The sequence below is a fragment of the Lichenostomus cassidix genome, chromosome 3, assembly GCF_008360975.1.
Source record: "Lichenostomus cassidix isolate B80296 chromosome 3, HeHo_3.0, whole genome shotgun sequence".
Classification (NCBI taxonomy): domain Eukaryota; kingdom Metazoa; phylum Chordata; class Aves; order Passeriformes; family Meliphagidae; genus Lichenostomus; species Lichenostomus cassidix.
Window position 1 is genome coordinate 103,041,563 of NC_139483.1, and position 21,542 is coordinate 103,063,104.

Sequence of the window (21,542 nt, forward strand, 5' to 3'; positions counted from 1 at the left end):
CCAGCCAGTCGTGCTTGCTCAGGTTGAAGGTGGCAGTGCTGCTACCACTTCCAACAGGCTGCTTCTCCCTTGGGAAAATGTTAGATTAGGGGGACCAAGGGTGTGGAGCAGCATTCCTGGCTCTGTTTAGCATTCTCCAAGGAATGGGTAACGTAAAAGGAATGAAAGGAATCGTGTCTTCTGGTAGAATTAATCCCTTGAGGATTTGCAGTCTGTAAGCAAGGTCTGGCTGGGCTGTATAGAAGGCAAAAGCATGTAGTTAGATGGGAGAACTGAAATTTTTCATTTAAAAAATGTTTCATTTTGTTTGTTTGCAAACAGGGGAAAATAAAAGAAGAAAAAAACCCACTGAAACCCAAAGGTTACCTTGAGGATTCAAAAGAGGAAACAGCTATCAGCTGAACTATGCAATTTTTTTTCCAAGCCTCAAGGGACTGATAAGTATTTTCAGTATCTAGACCCCCTTCACCAAATACATTTCCCAGTGTTTTCAGGGAAAATGCAATGTAATCAAAATCTGGCTTTAGAAAAAAAACCAGCCCAAGAATAATTGAGTTAAAAATCCAAATTTCTGCCTGAGGGGAAGAGTTTTGTAGGGTAGCTGTTGCTACTGAATTTGCTAGTAAATTACATTGTCAAAAAAGTTGTTAGCAGTCACTGGGTAGATGCGTTACACATCCTTAGCATCTGGCCTGTAATAATTTGATATCAAAGAGGCTGATATTTTTCTCTCCTGCCCAAAGCTTCAGGGAGAAAGGAGCTCATGGTTGCTGCTCACCCACAGCAGGGACATGGAATAAGGGACCCTGCAAAGACTCTTGCTGCCATCTCAGCAGGGAGATGGACTTCCCAATTCTGAGGCATGCTAAGGGACAGCTGAGGAAGAGCTGTTGCCTCTTAACCTTTTCTTATATTAAAAATACCTTTTTGACTTAACACTGTTATGGTGACTGGTGACTACTTGTCACATGCTTCTGCTAAGTGGAGAAAAAGCTGTGTTCTGTTCAAAGCTTCTGCTCGCTGCTTCTGCCCTCTGCAGAAAATCAAAGACTGAACCTTGGATTTAGACCCTCTTCTAGTTTTCCCACCATGCTTCTTGCCTTGCTGCCACCAACAACCCCAGAAGAGAAAATCCTGTACCACCTGTTGGGGTGGCAGTACCACCCCAACTTCACAAAGGGATGATGTGAGAAAAAATAGGTTTTTTTTACTGTACCAGCATGACAGTTAGAGGTGGTGTCCTAGAGCTTGGAGGGAATTGACAGAGAGAGTCAGGGTCACGTTATCACTAATTCTCCCCTGGGTCATGTGCAGAATTTGGGAGGAGATTTCTGCTCCACCCTTCACTTACTTTCATTTAACACTCACTAATCTCTCATTAAGCTGCCTCTGTACAGTGGCTTCGTGATTTTCCCATTCTGCATATCCCCAAAGACCACTAATAAATTGTCATATGTGAGAGGCTGCCTCCAGACTCCAGCACATGCTCAATGTGATTTATGCTCATGACCAGTAAAAGGAAAAAAGCTATAATAGGCATTAAATTTCTTTTCAATAGCATATTTGGAGGTGTAATGAGTGTTAGATCAGCTGCAGAATTGCTCTCTTCTTTCAGTGAAAACTCTTCTAGTAAAACATTAATTTGAGAAATCAAAAGCAAGGGTTCAAACAGAGCCCGCTTCCTGGTTCAAAGCCTGGTTCAGACCTTGATCTATAAACCTCCAGAATTTGTTACAAGGGAAGACCTCAATTTCTCAGTTATGCCTGGATGTTACAATAAGGAAAATGTTAATGGAACATTTTAAATAAATGTTGAGCGTTACCAGGAAATGAAAGTGTGTGTTGCTAAAATGCAGTGATCTCTGTAACAAACACCAAAAGATTTTCTAATCAAAATACAGTCTTGAGCAAGCAAAATACTGCTTTATTAAAATATATAATTTATTTTGGTGAAGATTAAAAAAAAACAACAACAAATTGGCTAAAGAATATGACTAGCAAGGCTTAAACTCTTCCCTCAGATATATCAGTGTAAATCTGATTATACCACCACTGCTGGTAACATTACTCCACATTTGGACTGGTACAACTTGAGATTGATGTCTTGAAGTAAACATGTTCCTGTGATTTCAAATATCCTTTGTCACTCACTCATCTATGCAAACTACCATCAGCAGAACACAGATGTTACTTTGGAATGAGAAAAAGCCTATTACATTAAAATAATAAAACCAATATGTAAGCGAGAGGGAATTTAATTGGAGCGCAGGTTTATGTTCTTAGTGTTCCCCCAATCAGCAGATATAAATCTCTTCCTGTACCTCAGACTTCCAAGCTTTCCTCTGGGAAGCAAGGAGAGGTTTCTATCATCATTCTCATTAGCAGCTGTCTTGGAAAAAAAAGTTTCCATTTTTTTAGATGAAAAACATAAGTCATGAATTGTATCATACCATTTCTATCATAAAATCTCCATTAATAGCCTGTCTAATCAAGTACCCAGATATTTATTAAAAAAGTGCTTTGAATGGTGATGACTTTATGGTTTATGCAGACGTTTAACAGAAAAAGGCATGAACAGTATACATATTAATATAATATAATATAGACACAAAAGAAAGTTCTGTCCACACTTTGGTGTCAGTAATGAAAACCCTTCCCTGCCATGCTGCAGACAAAGGGGTTCTGCAGAAGGACCAGTGTTTGTAGCATTTATAGGAAGAAGGCATTTTAAGCTGGCTGTAAAAGTGGATGATGTGTCAGATAAATGAGCTAAGTGATTAGCTTTGTGAAAAAGCTAAGAAGAAAGAGCAAAGTCTCTCGCCTTACTCTGGTGCAAGATGCAATCTTGGCCAGTCGGTTCTTTAGAGCAACAGTAGAGCTCTTTGTCTGGCTTAGCTGAGTCATACAATTATCTCAATAACAGTAAGTACCTAGCAACAGCCTCAATAAACACCCATTTATTTGATTAATCAGCCATTTTGAAACAGGTTTGGTAAACATTACCCTTTCACTTTTGGCTTACATTATTAAAAAGCTGCCCACTGAAGCTTCACCCCACGCTATGAATAACCACGCGAAACCACCGCTGTCCTGCCCAGCTCAGGCAGGTGGGCTGAGCTTAACCTGACACTTCTTGCCCATGGCAAAGCACAGAAGGCAGGTAGGGATCAGTGCAGGATTTATCACGGCTTTTCTAGCCATGGGCTCACAATAAAACTGCTGATGTTAATGAGCGCTGTCAAAAACTGCACAAGAATTTGGCCGTTGTGAGACCAAGACAGGAAGAAAGAAAAAGCAGAAACTTAAGTTTCCACAAATGTAAATATTTGCATGTGATATTTAAGGATAACTTACAGTGGCTGGAATGCATTTTGAGTGCCCAGAAGGTTTTGAGTACTCAGAGATTGTGAGAAGTGTTTGCAACAGATTGGGATCTGGGAACAAATGGAGTTTTTTGCTATCATGGAAGATATCAATATTATTTCCAAAGTAACCCTTAGTGGACTCCTGTGAAAGGGAGGCTGTGAAGTCTGGTTACAGAGCATATAAATAGATTCATATTTTTATATATGTGTATATATGGGTTAGAGATGCACTCTTCATGGGAATGCTGAGGTGGCAGCACCTTACTGCTTTTCCCAAGATCTCCAAACAATGCTGTGCCTGCCTCTTGTGCAGTGATGAAGGAAGTGTCCCTCTTCAAGGAACAGGGAAACTTATTTCACAGGCAAATGTCTTTGTTCAGCTGAACCCCTGTTCTCCTCCCCTCAGGTAAATGCAGCATCAGCCTGTATGGTTGGAATGACCTTCCCTTAACCTTTCTGGCTGAAACTCTTCTCTTGACCATGGAATGATTAAGTGTAGATATCTGCTTGCATTGCTACAATAAATAATTATAAATCTGCATTCTCATTCAGCATTTCTTTTCCTAATGCTGCCATAATGCCACTTACATTTGGATTGTTTTTCATCAATATACCAGTATTATTCCCAATATTAAATTATCATGTAGCAGCAGAGGCTACTCCCTTTCCTGCTGATTTTTAATGCACAAAGCAATAAGCCTTTTATAATTGTGAGAACCCAGTGATTGTGCCTGTCACTAAAGCAATACAGAGCCTGCATTTAAGTAAGATTTAAATCTAACCTTGTTCAGCAGAGAGGAAAGGAAGAAGAAACGGAGATCTCTCCTGCAAAACATCACCCATCTGCTGGGTGGAGGTGAAGTTCACAGGTGCCCCCTGTTCTCCCAGCTTATCTCAACCACACATCACACCCCTTCATGTTTTTTCATGCATTTACCTTCATGCAGCATCAACAGAGTGTAATTCAACACATTTCTGTAAAAAACTAGACTTTATGCCAGAAATAATATGCAGTACACATGAAAGTTAATTAATTACATAATTTTCCAAATATTTCTCTGGGGTAATCTCAGGATTTTTTTGTCTCCAGAACTTCAAATGATATGAAGGTTCTGTGGAGCCTGGATCCCTAGAGACTTTTCAAAACTTGTCTGGAAAAATCCTATAGGCAATCTCATCTAGCTCTGAAGCTGGCCCTGCTCTTTGCAGAGCTCAGGCTAAGCATCTCCAGAGATTGTTTCCAAGTCATTTTTTCCCTGAAACTCTGATTCCAAAATTGATATCTGAAGACAACAGTTGTACCTCAATATACAGTATGCTCTGTTATACCACAAAGACCCTGAAATACCTTTAATTGGTTTATTTCCCAAAAAGGTGGGGGAAAGCCCCTTGGAATGTGAATTGTGGCCTTTGCATCTGTACTCTCAATGTAACACATGAGGAAGGACAAACAGTAGCATTTTATCAGATGTGACTACAGACAATTTTATTATTTGCAGTTAACTGTACAGGAAGGACAAATATAATTACTCATCCATTATGAGGTTTCTTCTGGTTTTTTATATTTTCTTGCACGTAATATCTGGAAAGCTGTAAATAGCACCAGTTTTCTAATGTTACCTCTTCCATGTTGCCAGGGTAAGGTTCTTCACCCCTCCATTCACAGAGGATTCAAGAGATATTACTCAAGATTGACTGCAACAGAAAGGGAGAATAAATGCAACAGCTTTCACAGGTGCACACAGAGAATCCAAGTGTCCTTTTCCCCCGAAGAGTGAAAACCTTCCCCTGGAAAAGGTGTTTCAGTGGATGACATACGACTTCCTGAATAAACATACACAGTACCACAGCACATGCAGGAAAATAAATGTGGTGGATATATTCTGGACAGGAGAAACCTCTGACTAACAGTGACCCTAGTGTAGGAATCTACGTGTTTCTTTTGCTCCCTCCCTACAGAAGACATTTGTAAACAGGCAGTCACAGGGACATACCGAAATACAATTACAGGGAATGGGTCTGTGAGCTGTTTTCCTAAAAGCAGCTGAAGTGATCTATTATATGAAATTTAAAAGATAAAAGAAGACAGGAAGTCAGAGGAAGCCAGGATTCTCTTAGCAGCAATTGAAAATCTTTCCTTTCCTTGCCCACACCTCTCACTGCACATTTCAACAGCTCGCTCGTAAAAGATGGGTGTTCAATGCAAAGAGTAGGCTTTGCAAGTCAGGGCAGATGTGAAGTGCTGTGCAGCTCTGAGAAGTAAAACTTTAGAGCTACACTTTCACTGAGTGATTTCTTCATGAAAAAAAAAGGCAAACAAAACAAACCAAGAATAAAACTTTAAAACATTTAAATGAAAGTTCTAGTTTTGTTCTACCTGAAGAAATTATAATAAAAAGTAAAAATTTAAATTAAATTCTCCTAGGGAGCTTGAAATTAAAGCATCAAAATTGCAAGGTGAAAAGTTTCTAAAACACAGAAACTAGCCAGAACTTGTTACGTTCCTGAGTGATAAACACAAAGTTCAGCTGATCTTTCATGGAAAAAATATAGTAAATTTCCCTTCTGGGGGTTATATTTACCCAGCCTTTTCAGGCTGCATTATCACCCACTGTAATCTATTTAACTTCCATTCATTAGTCACTCTGACACTACACTGCCTTTCAGCTCTGCAAACAATACAAAAACTGGGCTCCTAGCTACAAATCAGGAAGGAATTTTGAACATAATGTTTTTATCAATGAAACATATTGACACATGACTATATTGTTGTCAGTCATATTTTCATTGAAGTTAAAAGAAATAAGAGCAGGCTAATATTTGATAATCATCTCACAACTGCACTGGATGATCTCTGAAGACCAAGTGCTAAGAGACCATGAACACAAGTGATTCTACCAATTAGTGGCAACTATGGACTCGTAGCACCTTTAATAACTTGCCATGATAAAACTTCCAACAAAATATGTGTATACTAACATAACAAAACACATTTTAAAAGTAAGCATAGTGTATATAGTATATGGGAATGTAATATATACTTTATTAAAAATGTTTCACCATTATTTAAAATTAGAAATAAAACAGTCATGTAACTCTCATTCATGTTACAGATTCAGTATTATTATGAGCAATAAATACTTTATTAAAGTTGAGGCAACAAGGAAGCATAACACATTAAACTGAGAATTAAACTGAGGCACATTTATGTAATATAAAGTTGGAATGTGCATTTGGGAGTGGCAAGCTCCCATCATTGAGTTCCTACCCCAGCAAGCAGGAAAGTCTTTTTAAAAGATGTAGTTCAGATAAAGAGTCCTGGGGTCTGTGACTTCCAGAGATAAACTAGGCTATCCAAGAGTAGATTTGGTCTGAATTCAGAGTCTGATCTCCAGGTCTGAGGTGTGGTATCGCCTGTGCTCCTGCAAGAGATTCCAGCCTTTCCCTGGACTCTAAATGCCAAGCAGGCACATGCATCACATGGCTCCTTCCACACCTGCACTCAGCACAGCTCTTCTTGGTGCACAATTCTTGGGAAGATATCTGCTTGATTTCAACAAAACTTAACCAAGTAACCCTGGTTTCACAGAATGCTTTAGGACAGGTGAATGGGGGTGATTTGGCTGGTAATGGTTTGTCTGCTTCAGTAACAAACTAACAAACCATGAAAGAGCATTGTTTTGCCAAAGGGAAAAGTTTAGGAAAAAAAAGTGAAAATTATACTCAGGTACTGTAGCCATAGGAACACCCAAGACTAATTTATGCATCAGGAGAAGTTACTTGAGCTTCCTTCCCAGTGGCCAGATGGGTCCTTGTATGCAACCTGCTGGGTTCCTCCTGCAGTTCCAGGTAGGCAAGTTATTTATTACTTCCTCTCCTGAACTGCTGGGAGCCTGATTATACACTGCTGATGTTTGCTTTCTCAATTCGGGACTTGGCTGCATTTCCAATAGGTGCTGCTTGTTAATGATCAAAATGATTTCTGGTGTCAATCTCTATACACAGCTAGAAACAAAACAGCAGTGGGGTGGAGATTTCTTGATGTGAAAACGTCACAGTGAGCTTGGAAGTCCTGCCTCAATCCTGTCTCCACACATACCATAAAACGCAGTATCCATATTCTGTTACACCATATGTAAATAATGCAGTTCATACACTGGCAGAACATTATTAATTCTATACCTTGCACCTTTAGTCTCTGAGGTCTTAAAAAACATCCCTGTGCAAACCTGTGCTAACTGAATATCACTGACCAAGTCCATCAGTAGCTGATTATCCCACTAACCCAGACAAACAGCAGATTAGCAATAAATAAATAGTAAATAATAGGCTGTTATTTGCTGTTTTGACAGCAGATGTCATTTCTGAGAGGAGTTCACCCCTTGCTCAGTGTGTTAGATGAAAGGAGGAGGAGGAGGTGGAGGACAAAGAGCTCCCTGCTCTGCCTGCAGTGCTGAGGCAAGGAGCCCTCCAGGGAACTGTGAGGGTTCTTCAGGCTGCAGAAACATCTAGGCCGTATAATAACAGCTCATAGACCATGAAATTTTACGTATACCGTGTGTGTGATTCACTTCTGGGTATTGCCATACCCTCAGTAAAATCTCACCAGTGACTGCAAAAGCAGCAGGCTCAGGGATAGAGAAGAGCACTTCATAAAATCCCATGTGTGACACCACTCATAGATCTGCTCCAGAAGCCTTTTAAGGAAGCATTTGGGCTGCCTGGAGCCTGGTTACTTGCCTGTCTTCCCAGGCAGGTTTTGCAACTTCCTGGGAACAGAGTTCTGCCAAGGCTGGATGGTTACTGACATTTACTCTGGGAGCCCTTTGGGCTGTGTTTTTGCAAACTGGCCTGGCTGCAGCACAAGCACCCCAGGGGCCTGAACCCCACTGGGATTAAACAAAGATTCATGATTTGGCACAGGAAATGGCACAAGATGTGGTCCCAGGTCTGCCATCTGCCTCCTTTCTTCTGCACAGTGGTTTGGAACCCCAGGCTGGACAGATGCTCCTGTGTATTTATTATATCCTTCTGTCCCAAATCTCACAATTTCACATGCAGCATCCAGCAGGGCCCATTGCCTGCCCAAGCATTCCTGTTGCTCCCTCCTTGGGCCATAGAAACTAGGAGACAACCAGCTCCCTCCCTCCTGCCCTGAGGCACCACCCATCCTCATGGCTGAGATCCCAGCATGAGGAGAGGTGGAGCAGTGGTCCCAGAAAACTGGGAATACCTCAAGCTGGTGCTGCAGAGATGGAGTTAGAATCATAGAATATCCTAAGTTGAAAGGGAGCCACAAGGATTATCTAGTCCAACAACTGGCCCTGCACAGGACCAACACAAGAGTCACATTGCATGCCTAAGAGAGTTGTCCAAACACTTTTTCAACTCTGGCAGTTCAAATCCCTCTGAATTGTGGAGAGATGGGAATGTATGAAAAAAAAAAGAATAAATTATTTTCTTTCCTCTTCTCTGCCTTACTAAAAGTGCCTGAGCAAGCATTTCACCCCTCAGGCTTGTTGCCACTCTTTGCTGATGTTCTGAGCCTTCCCACCTGCTAAACACCCATCTATCTGCTAGCACATCATAGACTGAAGGCACATCTTTTTCTACTTGCTCATATTGAGAGGAAAAATCTCAGTGTGTTGAAAGATGCCTAGATGAAAGATGTTTAACTGAGTTTTGTGAAAGAAAAACCTCCTCCAAAAAATGCTGCTGCTTGCATTTATTATGGAAAATACAAGAGCAGATAAGCAAGCCCAGCATGTGTTTCACAGTCTGGCTGCTTTGTAAAGTATAAATAAAAAGTCCCTCAACAGCCACCACAGAAGCCAGTAGACCATCTCTTTTACAAAGGAAAATCTGCTTTAAAAATTCACACAATGTTCCCTCGGATCGCTCTGGCTTCAGGTAGCTGGCACTGCTCCTGAACTTCTGGGCCAAGATGGATGTGTCCTGGAAATTTCCTGGCTCCCAGTGGAAGGAGAGGCAGTGGAGACTCCAGTGGGAAGTTGTTCCACCATCCAGCTGCTGCACCATTGTCACATCAAGGGACAGGACACTGCAGTGCTCCATGACCTGCTCTACCAGGGACTCAGCTTCATGAATCCAGACACTAAATGAAAGGATGGCTCTTCAGCTTTGTGTTCTCAGCATTTATTCCTGCTGTGCTTGTCCTCTGCCACAATATGGGCACAAGTGTGCTCATCCCAGTTTCTCCATCATGTCTATAGGTTGGAAATAATTACACATAATGTTTTTGAAAGTCCCAGTTTCACATTGTGGTCGTTTTGGCCAGGCCTGTGAGGGGATGGAGCCTGAAGCTGTGTGGGTGTGTCTGGGTTGTTATTCTATAACACTCACATCCCTGGAACAGGGCTGAAGTATGGAATTCTCACTTGTAAGGAGGAAGAGGGATGACTTGCAGTTTAGGAAGGAAAAGGTGCATGCAGAGGGTCTGGGGGACAATTTTTGTGCTTGTCTCAGGAGCCATGCAATACTGGTTCAGGTCAGTGAGTCAGTGAGAATTTTTTTGTATGTAAATTGCCGTCTTTTTCTATATATTTTTGTTGTTAATATTGTAGCTGGTGCTGTTACTGTTTGTTTTCTTATCTAATTGCTGTTTCCAGTAAATTGTCGTCTCAGCTCAGGATTTCTGCCTTTTGTCTCTCACACGAGAGGGAATGGGGGGAAGGGAGCAGCTTAAACCAAGTTTCCAGCTTAAACCATGAAGCACATTTACAAGCTACTTCAATTTGAAAATCACTTAACAGATTATATTTAGGTTTTGCTTCTCTTGTCAATCTTTATTAATAAATAAAATAGGCTAGGGACCATTTCCTTGCTCTGGGGCCAAGCAGCACACTGCAGCTCCCATCTACATGGCTGAACTCTGTTTCTGCCCCTATGCTCTGTGGCCAAGGGAAAACCAACCACAGGGGAAAACCATCATCCTGTGGTGTTCCCTGGCTGGTTCAGGGTGCTGTTGGAACAGTGTTAGGCAGTACAAGCCAGCAATGATGTCCATGTTAACAGCTGGACATGCCTCTCCTGTGTGCCTGTGGCTGAACCCCTGCTCCAGCCTCCTTTATGCGCCAGTATAGATGTATTTTGTGTACCAGTATAGATGGGAGAATTAATTCATTCCAGTTTAGTTCTCTGAATCCTGATGCCTTCTAGATACTTGTGGCTCATGCTTCTAAATAGTATGGATGGAAAAAGTTGACAATTTTATTTAATTTTTGTCACAGTTTATCTCATTATTTTTTAATTCAGGAAATTCATGGCTATGGCCAAACAGGGTGTCAAGCTGTGCAAACTTGGCCTGTAAAAGCTTAAGAACTGCATCTGCAAAGGTGAGAAAGACAGAAGAAACACACAGGCAGATGGCTCAGGGGACAGAGCACACTCAAAGTACAAAGTCTACAAAAACCTGACCCGAAAAAATCATCTTGAAATGTAACACCCACACAGCCACTCATGCTTTCACCATACAGAATCATAGGCAATTGTTTTTAAATTTTCCTAAGTGATCCTGTCAGCGTCCTAGAGAATAAGAAAGCTAATCTGCATCCTCCAATGGTCAAGGACCACAAGGGTTTCTTTAACAGGACTAGATAAACTTGATACATTTTCAGGAAGGAGTAAAGCCCACAAAGACCAATATTTTGCTATTTATTCCTCACTAAACACCTTCATGTCTCAGATAGCTTCAGCCATGGTGTGAATGGGGGTGTGGGCAGGTTGTTTTCCAGGCAACCCCTGCACAGCCAAAGCCCAAGGGCAGGTTCCTATGGTGACTGAGCGCTGTAAAGCTTTTTGCCTGGCTCTTAGGAAGCACTTTGAAACGTAGGAATGAAACACTACTCTGCTTAAAACCTTTTCCACAGGATTTATTCACCTGTGGCCTGGGAAGCAATTAACCAGCTGCATTGCTCCTGAGGCAAGTGATAGGCACTTGAAGCCTTGAGTGTGTCTCTGTTAGTTCTTAGCTGTAACCATTTTTAGGACTCAGGAATTGCTAGGGCTGAAAGCTTGGAGATGTATTATCTGTCATTACCTTCATAATTCTTATTCACAAAAAAGATGGCCTTACTGAACTTACGTAGTTAAATTAGGGATGGCATCCCACATAGCAAATGCATTGTACGTTGGTGACAAAGCGGGTGTTAATGTAATTTATTTAATTTTCTATCAAAAAACAATGAAGAGTCAGATTACACCATGTAATTCACAGTCTATGCCATTGAATTCTGAGCCTGTCAGCCCTGTGCCAGTGAAAAAAAGTAGCATCTCTAGCCTGGTCATACTAGTTTGAACTGCAGCATGTCAAGATTTTAGCTCCAGAATTCGACTTTAAAACTTTTCACGTATTAGCTAAAATGGAACATAGCACATCTGCCAGAGGAGGTGAGAGATGAGCTGCGCCTCTGATTCCCATGTGAGTTCCCCAGGAATCACATCCCCTGTCAAACTCCTGCTTTCCATACCAGGCAGATGGTCAAGAAATATCTGGAGACTTCAGGAGCTCCGTGTGATGCCATCATCCGCCACAAACACATCACTTACCCAGCACACTGGTGACAGAGGTCACGTCACCTCTGGGCTGCGACACACGGGGCAGGACTCACCTGGGACGGTGGGCATCGGGATTGCCCCTCACCAGGTCTGCAGCAGAGCTGGGGCTCTTGCTGGAGCCAAACATGCCCGCAGGTTTTATCTGACCTTTACAAATCGCTCCTGTCACTCCGTGTTAGGAGTCTTCTGAGCACTGACAGGAAAAACAAGTTACCCTGTGAGTAGCGGGACTAATTGGTCGTTTCCTGTGCTTGAAGCGTTCAGTAACAAAGCTCTTTCTCTCTTCATTCAGTTATCTAATATGGGTTGAACTCAGACTGCAGCCTTTCCTTCAGTCAGGCACTAATGGAGTCTGCTTTCTTTTGCTATTTCTATGAAAACCGTGGAAAATAAAGACCTTTGCAACAGTTTCCTACTCTCCTAACTGTCCTGTGAATGTGGGGTTTTGTGTAGGTGTTGTACCTGACTCAGGCTATCAACACGGGATTATCATAAATGTCAGGGTCTCTTCCCTAGCAAGGGAGTATTTCTTAATCATGTTAATTTAATCCATTTTACCCTACTTCTAATCCTGGTCAGTGTAGGAGGACCTCTCAAGTTGCTCCTGTACCTAACAAGCACACACAGTATTCATCTGATGTCAACAGCCAGGAGTGCACAGAAGAGCTGCTAAGCTGTACCAGAATCCTGAAATGGTTACAGATGGCCTGCAAATTATTGCTGCTGAATTTTGGTTGTGTGTAAACCTATTTTGCACACAGAATCACAGAATGGTTTGGGTTGGAACGGACATTAAAGACATCTAGTTACTACCCCACTGTCATGGGCAGGGACACCTTCCACTAGACCAGGTTGCTCAAAGCCCCATCCAGCCTGGCCTTGAGCACCTCCAGGAATGGGACATCCACAACCTCTCCGGGCAACCTGTGCCAGTGTTTCACCACTTTCCCAGTAAAAGTGGTGAAATGCTTTTAATATCTAACCTAAACCTACCCTCTGTCAGTTCAAAGCCATTCCCCCTTGTCAAATCACTCCTCACTCCTGAAAAAGGTCCCTCTTCAGCTCTCTTGAAGCCCTTTTGGGCACTGGAAAGTACTATAAGATCTCCCCAAAGCCTTCTCTTTGCCAGTTTTTTCAACATGCTTACAGTCCAGCTGGCTTTTACCCCTGGACTGGCTTTCCATCAGCAGGACAGGCACACATGGAACTCCATCTGCCAGATTTTGCCTCCTGAATTCTGTTCCCTGGGAAGCATACAAAGGCCCAGGTTTCAGCAATTAAGACACTCAGAGCTGGTGTTGTATTTCAGCATGATTCTTGCTCCTGAAGGACTCTGGTCAACCCTTTGGCCTTCCTCCCTTGCATAAGCAGAACCATGCAAGAACAACAGAAACATGAGGACCTGCATGGGACAGACTCCTTCAGTCTGAGCTCTCTGGACTTCAAAAGCCCCACAGTGCCATTGACCACAGGATGGACAGACAGACAGGAAACTCTACCAACCACAGTGGCTGCTGGCAGGAGGCTGTGCTCCTGCCCCCTCAGCAGATTCCTTCCTGCCTGTTTCTGATTCATCACGACCAGCTGCTCACATCTTCATGCACTGTCCCACGTGGTGGCCCTGGTTAGCTATTCCAGAGGAGGAGCTCTATCCTGAACTTCAATTATTGTTTTTTTCTTTTTCTTTTTTAATCAGATACACTTTTTTTGCGAATATTATTGTAAAACTACTCCAGTTTTTAGTAACAAAGTCAGCAAGTACTGGCAGATCCTGGTGGTATGTGATGTTTCCCAACAAATGAGCATTAGCTACATCTGAATGGGGTCAGACCTCACACCACAGGGGATGCTCACTGGGTACATGAAACAGCACAAGGCTTCAACCAAACAAGCCAAAGGAAAAGCCCTGCAAGCAGAAAATGACATTTGGTTCAGGTTTAGTAAGTTCCATGAAACTTTTGTCCTGGTGTGTATATCTCCCTCTATGTATTTATAAGATCTTCTTTGTTATCTATGTGCCCCATGTAAGAACCAGTCAGGGTTCTTTTTTGACATATGATTTTCAAGCCCTTTGCAAGTTTTCATGCTCTGAGGTCACACAAGATGGGGTACCTGAGAGATGCCTCATTCTGATCAAAGCCACCCATCCCTAGGGGTGACCAAGCACCTCAGCAACACTGCAGGCAGGAGGCAGGGCAGGAAGATAACTCCTCCAGAATCCTGCTGTTGGTTTCACACTGACCACAGATGTGTGACTGGTAACTGAAGAATAATCCTTGTAGGAATTGGCAATGACTCCCTTTTTTACTTCAGCAGTAGTGCCAGCTGCTGAGGCTTTATTTAGGATTGAGCACAGATTCTTTCTAACAAATTTCTTTTATCAATTACATGCATATATACAGACTTTTGCTGTAGGATGGTAAAAACTTTTCAGCCTTCTCTCTACTAACTTTTCAATCATTACTGTAAGGCAACAGCTTTTTCCTTAATAGAGAATGATCTTAAAACACAGATGACGACCTTGATGGAGAACAGCATTACCACATACAAGATCCAAAATTGATTAGTTGTGTATCAGAGAATCAGAGCATATCGGGTTGGGAGAGACCTCAAGGATCATCAAGTCCAACCTTTCTTGGCAAAAGCATGGCTTAGGCAAGATGGCCTTGTACCCTGTTTAGCCAAATCTCAGAAAGGTCCAGTGCTGAGGAATTCACCACTTCGCTGGGGAGATTATTCCAATGTATTGTCTAGACTGTAACACATCAGCTTCTCTGGGAGGAGGCTGTGGGAAACTGTATCAAAAGCCTCCAAGAAATCCAGGTAAACAATGTCCACTGCTCTCCCTACATCAACCGAGCAGGTTACTTTATTGTAGAAGGCAATCAGGTTTGTCAAGCACAATTTGCCTGTGGTGAATCTGTGCTGGCTTTTCCCAATAAAGTGTTTCATCTGACTCGTGATAACCCCCAGGAAGATTCACTCCATAACTTTCCCAGGGACTGAAGTAAGACTGATGGGCGTATAACTTCCTGGGTACTTCTCTAAGCCCTTCTTGAAGATGGGGGTGATGTCAACCTTCTTCCAGTCTTGTGGGTTGTCCTTCAGTCTTCATGACTTCTCAAAGATTACAGACAGTGGCCTCACAATGACATCAGCCAGCTCTCTTGACACCCTCAGGTGGATATTGTCAGGGCCCATCGATGTGCAGGGGCCAAGCTCTTGTAATAGTTCACAGACCAACTCTTCCTTCACCAGCTATGGGTCTGTGTTTGCCTCAGCCTGGACTTTTGTTCCCAAGGCCTGAAGTCCATCAGTGCTGGTAAAGACAGGAGTGAAGAAAGTGTTGAGAAGCTTTGCCCTTCCAGTGTTATTGGTGACTAAGTCATCTCTCCTGTTGGGCAGCAGGCCAATATTTTCTTTCTGTTTCTGCTTGTTGTTTACATACCTGGAGAACCCTTTCTTGTAGGTTTTGACAACAGCTTCTCTTGCCCACGGGGAGCCTGTCCCCAGCCCTCAGAAGGTGACCATGCTCCTCCTCTTGCAGGTGTCCAGGGGCAACAATGGGGGCTGGGATTTAGAGACTCTCAGCTCTGCCACCATCTCCAGACTGCAGGGATCAACCTTCAGATGCCTTTCTATCTTGCTGTGTAGTGCAAGAACTTCTGAAAACATATATTTTATCTTGGTAATAAACAAATGAATATTTGAATATTTGACTCCAATATTGTCATTAGTATTAAAGTGGGTGAGGGAAAGTGGGGGGACAGGAAAAAGTTTAAACAAACACTCATTCCTGAAATTTCAGCATACTTTTCAGCCTCCTAGATGTGATAAGTCCTTGTGTACCTGAAGAAGAAGCACAGCACAGAAGGCTGCATAACTGCCTCTGGAGGGGAAATACCATGGTGTTTCTCATTGCTCATACCTCGTTTAACATGGATTAATGCAATGGAAAGGTGCTGAAGGACTGATGGGAAGACAAGCAAACTTCTCAAGAGGCAGTTCTGAAATAACATACAAAGTGTCCTAACTGGCCAGAGGAACTGTGCTCTGCAGGATTTATTTTCCCATTTATGAAACTGGAGGTCAGTGTAGGAACCCTCTGCATGGAATAATTTCAAATCTCTTTTCTCTAAGGTGTTTTCTATATCAATAGTAATGCTTCCTTGCTCAAGGCAAAGCTGGAATTTATGCTGCCTCATGAGGAGAAAACATGAGGAGCCCCAGATAACCTTCTATGACTGCAGGTAAGGAAGGGGAGGGATGGTCTGAAATGTGCTTCTGGGGTAACAGGGAAACAAGCTGGAGAAGGCATGAGAGGCAGCAGTGCTTGGGAAGGTGGGAAATGAGGTCAATGCATAGAAAACATGCACTTTCTCAGAACAATAATACTTCTTACATTATGGTATTATGTAAGTACCTATCCCAGCCTAAACTCCCCTTCCAGGCAGGAGCCAGGGCAAGGACATGGCTTCTGAAAGCCAAATGGAACCACAGAAGCTGGCTGAGGATTCCCGGCTTCAGTTCCCAAACACAGGGATGTCACTGTCAGCAACACCAGGAAGCTGGACTGCCTTGTTCCCAGTGCTCAGTTGTCCCTGATGTACTCAATGGGACTCTAAAGGAACCTCATTTGTGTGAAAGAGAATTTGTTGGTTGCTGACTTACAATGGGACATGTGACACAGGCCTGAAGCAAATCAGTAAATACAGACATTTTCTCTTGAGAAGGCAAGGGTGGGGCAGAGGACATGGTAATTACATGTTCTCCATGAGTGCTGCTTTTCTTCATTTGCCCAAAGCAGCTTTGGAGAAAGCATTCCTAACTGTGTGTTTTTCATTTGCACTGCCTTCTTTGTTCCCCTCAACAAATATTCCCACTAAGAAGGTTTGTCATTCTTTCCATGGAATCCAACAGCAGTGGGAAGATAATAGAATCCATGGTTGGTGGATGATGATCTGTGATGTTCTCCTGAACACCTTGAAGGTGTGCTGTGACACCAGCAGTATTCAGAGGCCAACAAAGCTCAGTGCAGAGTGGCCCTAACAAGTCACACGTTCCTAGGGGATATGCTGCTGTCCTCTTTCTCCTTTTTCTCCAAGCTCTCCAGCTTTACTACCTCTGAGAAGATCTGGAGAGGAGGACTTGGAAACCGAGTGCAGGATCTATGCTTTGCTGAGAAGTATGAATAATGGGACATGTTGAGAGAAGGACAACAGTGAAAAATGGTGATTTCCTGTTGAGCAAAAAGCAAGAGAACTTGTCACAGCCTTTAGCTGTCATCTTGGCAATGAGCAAGGGTGTCCTTTCTCCTCACAGGCCTAAAGTTGTTAGGCCTAAATCATCTTTTGACATCACCTGCTTTGCCTCAGCTAGCACTGGAATCATGTGGATAAATACTAGAACAGTATGAGTGCCCCTTCCCCTCCTGGGACCTGCTGGTTTAGAAACACTGACTCACTGAAACACTGACCTGTAAGACCTCTGTCCACCATGGTCCATGGACGTGGAGAAGGCAGAGAAGTGCCAGAGGAAAAGCTGCAATGCACCTTGACAGCAAAGTGGACATGCCAGCGAACAGTCTGTTGCACAATGCTGGAGCAAAATGGAACAGAAACCCACCTCTTTGGAAATGAGCAGCAGCCTCAAAGGCCTCAGTGTTTGGCCATGATTTTCCCAGAGATGTGTTTTTACAGCTGTGGTTAATGTGTGACTAATCCTCACTGTGCAATAACCACACAACCACTCCTTAGAGCGGTGCGAGCACACGGCGGGTTGGGGTTGGAAGTAGAGATGGTAACATCTGAATAGAATACTTAAAACTGACAACATTTCTGAGCAGGACTCTAATCATTTATGTCATGCCTGAGAAACTTGCAGCCAGGCTCTGACGTATATATATACATATATATATATATGTAACAAAAAGGACAAACCACCTCCCGAGAATAATAAACAGTTCAAAGGCTTGTGTTCCCAGGCAGCTGCTATCAAACATTAACAGCACTATTTGAGCAGGAAGAGCAGACTCAACCAGCACCTTCAAGAGCATATGCAAACTGTCTTTTCCTCCAGTAGCACATTATTAGCAATAATAATAAAGCCACATTTTCAGTCTGAATAAAAGGCAGGTAATGTTGCTCCAAAGCAGCCATATTTTCCTCTGTGCCACCCTGAGAACAATAAAACTCCTAGAAGTTCTTCTCAAACCACTGCTCTGTGTTATGAAGACTGAAAACTCCACTGTTGTTTCAAGTTATTCATAAAGGCAGCTTCAGGAGTGGATGAACTGAATGAGAAATTATTTCATCAGGCCTGTGTGCTGCATGTAGCTGCACGAACAGTCCTACTCACTGACAGCCCCTGGAGGGCTGGCCAGGCCCAGTGTCCATCCAGAGGTGGGCTTTGAAGGCCTCTGACCATGACTGAGATGATTTCTGACTGCCAGCAAAGCCAGCTTTTCAGATCTCCTCCAGGTACTGCTGAATAAGCGATTAGATGGGCCATCTGCTCCCTTGTTTGAATACATCCAACTCTTTCTTTTTATCCAATACCTTATGCTTTATTTTGAGGGGTTCTTGTCTGGGGGGGAGGTGTTGTTAAAATACAACTATATTCATTTTTGGCCTTTTGAAATTATTTCTGTCATAAATCCAGTTTGTTTGATTTTGTTATGCACAGACATCCTAAGTTTCAACACTTTTAAGCTTCCTCCAGCTAAGGTGTTGTGTAAGGCAGTCTGTGTGTGTCTGTTAGAATAACCAGCTGTGTGATTCCTTGTGGTCACACACTGGCACCCAGCACATCCCCTAAGCACAGCAGCAGGTTCAAGAGCAAGAGTGCTCATGCTTAGGCAACATCTCTGGAGGAGCAGCTCCTTGCCCTCAGCACATACTACTTCCAAATCTGATGGGAGTCAGGTTCCAGAAAAGAGAGGTTATCTCATTCAGAACCTGCATTTCTCAGCTCCTGCTGAGTTTCTGCTGGCACTCAAACCCTTTCCTTTCATAAAGAGATGCAATGGGGTTTGCCACATGAAGAAAACAGCTGTCCAGTCATATAAGGCATGGTTTTGTTTAGAAAGAGAAATGCCCTGGCAACATCAGCGTAAGTTTTTTCCAGGCTGCCTCACTCCTTTCCCCAGTGTCCCTGCCCTCACCTCAATCACCTGCAGCAACCACAGCTCTGGAGGAATCCAGCTGGCTCCTGCCTATGACTTTCAGAGGTAAGGCAGGTAAGATAGGTTTTGGTGGTGGATTTTTTGAGGCTTGGGGTTTTGCGATTGTTTTTCTCAGCACGCTATTTTCAAATGCATTGCACATCAGAGGGGTACCACAGTTTGGGGACCCCTGGCCTCGTGGCACATGTTAAGCATACCACTGTCTCCCACACAGGTTCTCAGGGGCCAGGAATGCTTTGATGGTTGGCTCAGACAAGTAGGGGTTCATGCTGAGGACATTTTTATACAACAAAGTCACATGGCTTTGGTTAAACTGGAACAGCTGCACTCTGGGATCCATGATCTATCCAAATCCTAATCTTTATTTCTAATTCACACCTATTTATCCTTTGCTCTATGCCATTTTGAAGTAGGATTTTCTACTTTTAAAAGCATATATTCTGACTTTTTTAAAATTTTGTGATTGCCCTTCCCTAATTCCTGTTTTAATCTCTCATTAGAACATAATCACATGTACATATATACATGTGTGTGTGCACAAAATTGAGTACATTGGTCCAAATAATCTTTTGTTAGCATCCGAAAGAATGCACCAGAAGGCTGCCCATCTGCTTTTCTGTGCTAAAGGAGGAGGGTAATAAACTAGAGTAAATTAAAAAAAAAAAAATAGGCTATGAAAGAGGAAGAGTTTTTAACTGGTCACTCTGTTCTTTGCATATTCTATTAGCTGAAAGGCATCCCACTGGCTCAGGAACATTTTATACTGTTATCTTCCTGAGCATCCAACTTGGTATTCAATACATTTTGATCTTTTCCCCCCACCATTAATGGAATGATTCTCAAAGTTTTCAATTCTTTTAACGTTTATACTTGCCAGTTTTTTTTTTTTTCCTTGTTCCCATGTTATTCTTTTGCCTAAATTGCTCATCCCCATCCTTGGTACTGTCTTGTACCATGACAAGCATGCAGGCAGCAATTGTACAACCTGTCAGTCTGTGTTTTCCTGAGCTGAACAAACCAAACACCATTACCTTACTGTGGGAAGAGACTCTATTCTCCCACATAATTTTAATGTTTTTCCTCTGTTCCTTCCCAACATGAATTAACCCTAGACTGTGCAGATGATGATAAAAGGGCTTCACCTAGCTCTTTGTATAATGATATACCCATGATGCCAACAATTCCCTCTACTCGCTGGAAATATTTGCTGGCTACTACATCCTGTATTTACTTATTTTTTTTCCTTTCTTACAGCTACATTACACATAATTATTCTAAAATTGACTAATTCATCTGTCCCTTTCTTTCCCTCTTTTTCCCAGGTTAGAGCAGAAATTCCTTTAGTTATCCCCTTCAAGCTTGACCTTGTCCTGTTGAAGTTGACCCTAAATGTTACTTGTCAGAATATTAACGTATCCTTCATACTCTAAACACTCGAGGGTGCCTGAATTCCCAACAGCAAATGTAATTCTGTGTATTTCCTTCCATGTCAGGCAGTATTTAGAAAGATGTCCCCAAAATGAGGTCTTTTCTCCATCCTAATGCTCTGTCTTGCAGAGCCTGCTGCTCCTTAGCTCACTCTTCACACCTTACAATTCTTTCATTAATCCCTAGCTTCCTCCTTTTGATTATTCATTTTCTGTGTGGCACTGATAACTCGCTTTAGTAAAGTTCAATTAGAAAAGATAGCCTTTGACTGAAAAAAACCCCTGCTATCAAAAAGCAAGATATCTGATTAGTCAGGCATAATCTACTTTTGGTGAATCTACTTTGTATTTTGTCCTGTATATCATCATCCTAGCTTTTAATTTCTCTATCCATCAGATCCTTTTGTAAGACCCTGCATACTGCTGAGGCTGCACTTTTTCCTCTCCTCTTTCCTTAGTGAAGACACTGCATTTCATTTTCTGCAGTAAAATTGCTGTCCTCTAACTTGACAAACTTATTAAAAATTCTGTCCATCAGGCTTCCAGTTTTATGAGCTAAACACCACCCCAGAATGCTAAGTAACATTTTGGTTTTGAGCCTCTACCTCACCTCTTGCATATTTAAAATTAAGTTGGTGTTTGGGGTTTTTTTTCAGTTTTGCAGCTATCTCAAGTAGAGTAAATTTCACACTGCACCTTTATTCCACTACTCATTTTCATCAATATACATGCTAGTCCTGATGAAGGCTCAGATAAGGCATTTATGAAATGCCTGACATAGTTTTTCTTCTCAGCACCCCTGTAGAGTGGCCCTCTTTTTTTTCCTGTTCTCTATTTCAATTACAAGATTATACAGCCTTTTAGATTTGCTTTAGCTTCCTTTATAAGCTCTAATACAACCTGACAAAGTGAGAATTGTGAAAAGTCCTCCTTCCCTCCTAGTTTGCCTTCTTTGACATTCAGTGCACTTATACCCTCCAGCTCATTTTT